The sequence below is a fragment of the Phalaenopsis equestris genome, unplaced genomic scaffold (assembly GCF_001263595.1).
Source record: "Phalaenopsis equestris unplaced genomic scaffold, ASM126359v1 Scaffold000428, whole genome shotgun sequence".
NCBI classification, from domain to species: domain Eukaryota; kingdom Viridiplantae; phylum Streptophyta; class Magnoliopsida; order Asparagales; family Orchidaceae; genus Phalaenopsis; species Phalaenopsis equestris.
In genome coordinates this window covers 454850-463705 of record NW_018164869.1, presented here as the reverse complement: position 1 = coordinate 463705, position 8856 = coordinate 454850, and the positions used below count along the sequence as shown (strand labels likewise).

The 8856-nt window shown below is 33.3% G+C and overlaps 1 protein-coding gene across 2 annotated transcripts in view; it reads left to right on the top strand.

The window, feature by feature from the left end:
* LOC110027599 (uncharacterized protein C6G9.01c-like) overlaps positions 1–6831 on the top strand; it is a 23023-nt gene extending 16192 nt beyond the window's left edge. The window contains exon 2 of one of the 2 annotated variants that reach the window (XM_020729095.1): positions 6698–6831. The gene's annotated coding sequence lies outside the window, so the exon portion shown is untranslated. The remainder of the gene's footprint in view (positions 1–6697) is intronic. The other variant, XM_020729096.1, reaches the window with a different exon arrangement.
* Positions 6832–8856: the final 2025 nt, after the last annotated feature.

Genomic DNA, 8856 nt, shown 5'->3' with positions numbered 1-8856 from the left:
CCGCGGGCAGAAGAAGAACAGGGAAGGACGAACGAGGTCAACGCTTCCCTCGCGTGGAGGAGGAAGAGCTCGCACGGCTCGAGACCGAGAAAGGGAAAGGGCCAGACGCGCGAACGGGAGAGCTGCGGGAGACAGAGCTCGAGCGCAGGGGAGACGGCTAGGGATTAAAGAGGAAAGAAAAAAAAACGTTAACTAATATATATATAAATATATATATTAAATATATATATACATATAGATATTAATTAAAACGATTTATTCGCGCGCAACGACGCGACAAAATGGGTGTCCTCTCCGAGCAAAATCGACGTTCCGGACGCGTTGGCGCAGTCCGTTTCGTCATCCGGGGTCGCTCGGAAGACGTCGTCGACAATCGGGTCAAAACGCGTCGAAATTCAAATTTCACAAAATTTCGACCCGCGATCGATCGTCCCAAAAGGTTTAATTGAGCATTCAATAGGCAACAATGCAGGCAATGCGAATTGCGGCGATCAGACATATTGACTCTCCAAATTGCGAAGCTTGTGCGCGCGGGAGTGCGAATTGTGGCAGAAGGCCAACCTAAGGCTCGGAAAGGTCCTATAGGAATCCATTTTGGGCTTCCTCATGTCGGTTTCATCCTTCTAAGTGCTAGAAGTCGATACCACACACGCGAAACCTCCAAAAGAGGACGGAAATATGTCGAACTAAAACGAGGCGGGCACCACTTCTAAGGCTCTAAGATAGTCGCAGGAAGACCCCTAAGGCTAGATCCTAACTCCTACGAGGAATACTAGATCTCACGAAAATTGAGGTCAACATGAGGTAGCGGCTTCCGTCGAGATGCTAGCTCTCTATATGAGCCCGACCAAGACCTTTAGAATGTTAGGATCTATCTTCACCAAAAGTTCCAATCCTTTATCTCGTGCACTATCTCCATCTCCTGTCATTAGAAGTTCCAATCCTACATGCCCATTGAAGACCACCAAAACGGCTCCCGCTTCCTTGTATATGAAGCTGAAGCCTCCTCTATTAGCTCTAAACGCGACTTCTTCGAAGGATAGAAGCGGAAAGCTGAGAGTTTCGAGTCTTTTTATGCCGATCCGGGTATCTGTACGTCGATCCCGACCGGATACCAAAAAAACTGGGAGTTTTGGGTCTCTTTACGCCGATCCAGGTATCTGTACACCAATCCCGACTAGATCGAGCAGTTTGATGTTGCTTCGTGAGGACAATGCCGAAGGAAGAGAAAAATGGGAGTTTTGGGTCTCTACCTCGTTCTCGACTAATTGATCGAGTAGCAGGCGACTAGGGCTCTAGTACTAAATTGAAAAATTGCTCTCAAAAGCTAGTTTGTACATTCATAACATAGGTTTAATAGGGTATTACAATGTTTTACATATAAACCCCTAGACAAAACCCTGTTTTACATGAACCCCTAGACAATTACATAAACCCCTAGACAATTACATAAACCCCTAGACAAAACACTATTTTACTAGAGAAACCCCTAGACAATTACAATGTTTTACATGAAAAATTGCGACTTCTTCGACTGTTGGCTAGTTTGTACATTCATAACATATGTTTAATAGGGTATTACAAGGTTTAATAGGGTATTACAATCGATTGGTAAAAAGCGAATATTGAAGAAGTCTAGGGGTTTATTATGATAAAATATGCTTGAAGTTGCTACCACTATTAGTGGCCCTTGGATGGTGGGTTGAGATTTTAATGACTTTTATCTCCTAGTGAATGATTGGAAGGAGCTTCTCCTAATTGCAATGATGTGAAAGAATTCTCTAATATTATGCTATATTGTGGTTTTATGGATTTTAATTTTTTGAGTACCATGCATGCTTTGTCTTAAAAGAGATCTTTGGTAACGTTTGCATGGAAATCTTATCGGTTTTATGTGGAATGAGATATTCCTTATTCAGGTGTTTGACATATCTTAGTATTATGATTGCTTCAGACCATTCTCCTCTGCTATTTAAAATTAAAAAACTGTGTTTCCCTTGTATGGGTACATTCCAGTTTCAAAATACGTGGTTGAATGCTTTTTCCTTTATGCAGTTGGTGGTGGCTGTTATAGCAAAATTTTGGAAGCTAAAAAGAAAAAAATAATATTATTACTAACTCTTCTATTCTCAATGAAGCCGTAGACATGTTACTTAAACTGCAATGTGTGGAGTAAATTTATTGGAATCCTGCAATATTAAATTTTTTGCTATTTGTTGATGAAAAGAAAACTTGTAACATTTTCATAAACTTAAAATTTCTTATGATGAATGGATAAAAGAGGATGCTCCTATTGTTAATTTTGCTATTGATAATCAGTTTTTTTTTTCGATAATTTTATTAGTAATCTCATCAGAAATTCAGATTGAGATTCTTGTTTATTATCTCTGACATCGGTAATGAATTCTATCTGCTTCTCCTTCTGCAGAAGAAAGTTTTAATTTTTTTCTGGCAATTGATGAGCATGCTGGCGGGTTTCGATGGTTTTTCTATTTTATTTTTTCAAAAGTGTTGTCAAGTGATTAAGAAGGATGATGAAAATGCAATAAAAATTTTTAAGGTTAGTTTTATACATAAATTATTTAATTTTTTTTGTCGTACGTCCATAGCCTCTATCCTTAAGATAGTTACTCTGAATTGTAGGATTTTTGTCAGATTAGTTTGTATTGTTTTTAATATAATAATTTAAAATTTTAACTTTCAGACATGGCGCCTTGTTTTCTAAACTCATCGAAGAAATAATTTGGTTTAGTGAAATAATGTGATATTTTTGATTATATATTATCGACTTAGCACTTGAAGATGATCTTTATCTTAGAACTAATGGACATAATATTATTCTAAAATTGAATATTTCAAAATCTCATGATTGTTTAGATTGGAATTCCTTGTATAATATATTACATTGCTTTGGCTTAAACATTCTTTCATCAATTAATTAAAAGTTGTGTGGAAAATGTTTGGTAATTCTATGGTTCTTTTATGATTATTTTCAAATCGTTTGGTGTGTCATAATTGGTGATCAGTGAACTCTTAAATGACTTTGTAGAGGTCATATCAATTTATTGAAGGGCTATTCCCATTGGAATTATAGAAGACTTAAAAGTGTTCTTATTTCTCATTTATCTTTTGCTAATGATTTTATAATTTTCACTAATGTTACTCTAGCTATGATTGAATTGCTTAAGTTTTTTTCTTTTGAGAAAAAGAGTGTTCTTATTATTTATTTAAGCAAGAGTTGTTTCTTAACTTCAAAATACAGGTCTTCCAGTAGGCATATTAATTTCATTTCTCTAGGTTTGGGTTTTCATTATTAATCTCTTCTTATAAGGTATTGGTTCTGCTTTTTATAGGTAACAAGAGATTCTTTTTATTTTAATTTGTTAATTGCTTTTGTCCAAAACAAACTTCTAGCTTGGGAAAATTTAAAATGCTGTCATTTGGAGATAACAATAACTTTATTTGTACTTTGCTTTGACAATTCAAATTATTTTACTGTAAACATTTCAACCTGCTTCATTTGTTTGTAGTAGGATTGAAAGATCATTTAATAAGTTCCTTTTGGGGTTTTGCCTCTCATGGAAAAAAATATTCATCAAGCTCCTTAATAAAACTTTTTCTATTAAACTGGTGGGTTTTCAATAAAAGATAATTGATGGGTTGAGTTTATATACCCCAAATACCTTTGCGTAAATATTCTTTTTCTTGTTATTATAAAAATGGGGGTTCTTAATTTTGATAGCATTATTATGGTATTAAGTGTGAAGCTGAGAAATTCATCCAATGGGGGTTGGGTGGACCTTGTTACTTTTGGCAATATAATTAATGAGCAAATTCTGGATATTATTTCACTTTTCATAGTTGGTGTTATTAGTAACATTTCACTTGATTTTTTCCATGAAGACTGCATTTTGTTTATTAAATCTACCTCAGGAGGCTTTGTTAAGCTAATTCTGTGTTTAAATTTACTTTGTGTAAAAATCTTCTGGTATTAGATTCTATATTTTTTTGGAGATTGCAGTATTCCATTTTGGTAAACTACTTGATATTATTTTATTTTTCTTGATGTTATTAAGAATATTTCATTTGTTTTTTCTTGAGAAGGTTTTTTCCTGTTGAATAAGTCTCTTTCAGGAGGCATTGTTACCAAGGAAGTTGGGAAAATGAAGACATGTTTAACAAATCCTGTGTTTAAATTTATATGGGGTAAAAATATTCTGTTATCATATTCTATGTTGCTGTAGATTGCTTAAACGATCATTCTAGTGGATTTTTTTTTTTAGTAAAAATGGAATTTTGAGTGCCTGATATTTGTCCTCGTTGCCGCCTCATTGAGACAGTAAACCATGTATGCATTGATGTCATCATTACTTTGAAAGTTTGGTTATGGTTCTGTAACATATTTAATCAAATTTCTTTTGTTTTTCAAATTCTTCTGTATTTGAGCTTCATAGCCATCAATTTCATCTTCAGGTGGTACTTTTAAAGGTCATATACCTATTCTTATTTATGATTGGAACGAAATGAGAGAAAGTATCCTAGTTCTAAGATGGATTATGTCAGGGGCATAAATAGATTGCATGTTCAGATTTATCAAATCAATAATTTCTCTTCTTTTAGGGCTGTTAATGCTGTTTCTTGTATTGGCTGCGAATCCTTGAGAATTAACATTCTTTCAAGGATTTCATTATTTATTGGCGAAAACCTGCTCTCGGCATAATTGAGATTAATATTGATGGTATTGTTGCAATAATGTGGTAGATGGCGACATTTTCTAGGATTTTCAGGGCAATTTTATCTTTGTATTTGCTGCCTTCTTCACTGATTCTGCTCTCTTTGATGAAATTATGGCTCTCAACTTGGTATTATAATCTTTTTTGCTGTTATTTTTAATATTATTTGGATTAACATGGATGCTTTAGTTCTAAATCTGATTAAGAATTGAAAGCATGGGAATGTGGTCTTTTTTTATGAGGACAATTTTCTTTATATCTTGATTCTTTGCAATATTTCATCCTTCAGATTATTTTAGAGAAGGCATCCTTGTGCGGATTGGTTAGTCAACTTTGATGCTTATTTTGATACTTCCATGGAATTCGTAGGTTCCAATAACCCTTCTCAATTGAGACCATGAAGGCTGATAAATTGCGTATGTTTTTATTTTACTAGGAATAATTGGGATTGTTTTCCTTAATTTTGGTCATCTTCTGTTGTTGTGTTTCCTTTTCCTTTTTTTTTTATGAGTTGGCAGTAGTAATCTTTGAGCCTTTTTGTACAGTTTCAAGTGTTAATAAGTGGTGTATGTTTTTTTTTCCAGACGTATTAGAATACCTTTAGATTATAGCTAATCATAATTCTATATGTGATTACTTGGTTATCTTAGCTTTGTGGCTGATTCCTTTTCATTAGTTTTGAAGTTTGCTGAGTTGCAGACAAACAGGATATAATAACTATAATATTTGCGATATAAGTTTCTTACATAGATCATGATCTTCGAATTCAGCGATTTAATCCTCAAAGTTGCTTGGTGTTCATTTTCATGAGAGTTTATTTTCTGATTATTCTTTTTTGAGTTTGAGCCTGTTAGTTTGCTCTTCATCCTTGAGCTCATTCCGTGTTATGTGTTTTCTTTTTTTAATTGTTATTGTGGACTTTTGCCTGATGGCTGTTGGCTGATTTTGAGGCTTTTGCCATGAGATCTTTGGTTATAGTACCATACTGTAATGATAAGTTGGTTCCTGAGTTATATTGTTCAGGAATGCTGAATGGTGTATTTTGCTCTGTCCAGTGATGTCTATGTCTGCATTATCATTCGATACTCTGAGTTAACAATATTCTTTTTTTTTTGAGTTTGAGTTCAATATTCTTAAGCTTTGGCTTAATAAATTTAGCCCTGTTTTTGTTAGCTTAGTATATCGAAAGATCGCACACCTTGTTTCGAGCAAAATCGATTAGGTTCAAGGCAGCTTGATAAAAAATGCTACGGATAACAGACTAGCATACTTGACGGGCTTGCGGTGAACTTATTAGGCTCTTAGAGAAAATACCATAGCCATCTCGGTTCAGGACTTTATTAGGCTTACTCGACCGAAACAGACTGGTTATGTGCTTATTCAGCCAATTTGTTCAAATAAGTTAACTTCATCGAGGAGAAGCCTTCAATAAAGTTCTTATGAAGGAAACATTGATCCTGCTGATCACATAGCTTATTTTGAGTCGGCTATTATCTCAATTAGAAGTGATGCTTTGAAATGCTGCTTATTTTTTTTCACCTTTAAAGAATCACTTCTTAACAAACATTGTCGAGTTTAAAAAAGTTACTTGTAGCATATTTTGCAATTGCATAGAAGCCATTAAAAAAACTAGCAAGCTTTTTGAAAAACCAAGCAAGAACCCTAAAGAGTTATTGCGAAAAGTTCATTCTAGCTTTTAACATGAGATGCTGATTGTCAAAGACTTCAAACTTACTGTGCTAAAACAATGATGCGATTTGAATTGTTAAAAATGTTTTTTGTTGGAGAGTATTACATTACTCTTTTGCCATAACAATAAAAGCACCTAGAATTTATGTTATAAACTCCAGGTTGCCAAATTTTTATTCTTATTTTTGAACTTTTGTTTGATTCAAGCTAATGTTTAGACCTACTAAATGTCTTAAATCATGTTTTATGCTATGTATATTTTCATGTCTGTGAAGTCCCATTTCAATTAATCAAGGGAAAGGAAACTAGAAATTGAAGGAGAAGTGAGGAGTCGGGCACTTAAATGAGGGAAAGGAATCGAACAATTTGAAAGCCAAAGAGGGGGATGTGAAGCGAAAGGGTCGGAAGCCAAGCAGGTAAATTTCGCTCTATAAAAGTTGCAAGCAACTTACTGTAGCGTTGAGCAGCTTATCTTCGCCTTGTTCATGCCTCAACTAGCAAAATTCAGCCTTTAATTTCGTGGCTTGTTAGGTTCTATAAAGTTTGAGTCATTTAATTGTTTACATCGATAACTTGCAAAGCATGTTAATGTGATTATAGGAATCAAAGCTATTAATGACATATCAAGGCTATTAATGTCATGGATTCCTATAATCACGTTAACACAACTGATGCCTGACCGATCAAGGAAAAAAATGCTCTCGTGATGTCGTCGAGAGCATGCATTCAGTGAAAAGGTAGATGATGAGTCGAACATAGAGAAAGAAACCAAAGGAAGAAGAGGCTGGCCAACCTGAACTGTGGCACAAGACATCATCTTCACTGCGCAGAAATCGCTCGATCTCGATCGACTGAGTTGAAGGAGAGGAAAGGGAGGAAGAAGGCGCAACGACATTCATGCATTCGTGTGATCCTGATCTCGATGAGGGAAGAAGTCTTGCGTGGTTGCGGGTAGAGCTCGACTAAAAGAAAAAAAGGGTAAGATTTTAATATTGAAGTTATTTAATAGAACTTATATAAATATAAGTTATATATATACAGTCACACACAATAATATATATATATATATATATATATAATGTGTGTGTTTTGAGAGTGTAAATTATATTAATAGAAAATTTTATTGAATTAAAACTAAAAATATATAAAGTTTGTTTGGAGGGAAAGGAGGTGAAGTGTGTGAACTGGAGAAGGAAAATGACATTACAAACTTCGGTAAGGAATAGTTTTAATGAATTTAATTAGGATTTTTTATAAAGTAAAATAAAGGAAACATGATACTTAAATTATTTAAGTTTAATAGCTAATTAAAATTTTTGTAACCCGAGTAAACATGCTTAGGCTTCCAATTTTAGAAAAGTCGAGACATTCAAGCTCAAAATTAATCGTCATCAAGGTGAGTATTCATGTTCTTATTATATGGTATTATTTTGTTTATTTTAGGCCAAATGTATTCACCAATATAATCATTACTAATATTGAAATTATTGCAAACTCAAAATTTTGATTTTCAGTGAATTTTTTGTTCATAATGTAGGAATGATATGTGTGAACATCATTATTGAATGATTCGACTCTATGAAAATGAGAAATGAATATTTTCTTTTTTTGAAAATGATATTTTTATAGGATGATTATATGATCATGATTGACTTTGATAAAGTTACCCTTTGATATTAGCGGGGGAATACTAATGTAACCGTTCACGTATAATTGATACAAACTTTTAGAGTGCTCCTGTAATAATTGTATAGATATGAATTGGTATTGCTATATTTTTGATATAGTATGACTGTTTGAATAACATTAAATATTAATATTGATTTATTAAAATGTTTAACTAACATGTGTATTGTTTTTTTCTTTTTCATTGTATTACTGTAGCTAAGGAGTATAAGTATTAATTGTCTTATTTAATTCATTGTTATTTTTAAACTAACATTTCAGGTTAATTAAGTGATTAAACGATTAATGATGCTTGTTAAAAGAGAAAATATTACACCAGTAACGAGATAATTTTAAATATATTGTTTTAATTAAATTTTGATTAGTGGCTTTTTCATTTGTTAAATTGTAGATGAGTATATAAAATTTAGTTCCTCCACTAGTTTCAAGTTCCGGATCGGGTCGTGACAATGACTTCATTCACTCATTAGTTTATTGTTGCGCCTTGGGAAAAGCTATCCTTCCAATGAGCCAAGTTAGGACTTTTTGATACATTTTTTTAATATATATATATATATATTTATATTTATATATAAAGATATATATGGACCGTACATATTTAAATGTTGATTCACATACATATCACTTGGGGACTGTATATATATATAGCCATATGGACCTGTAAGAGATCACCAGCTAAGTATTAGGGCTGTAAATGAACTAAGCCTTTGACAAATTATTTGTAGCTCGACTCGATAAGAACTCGTTT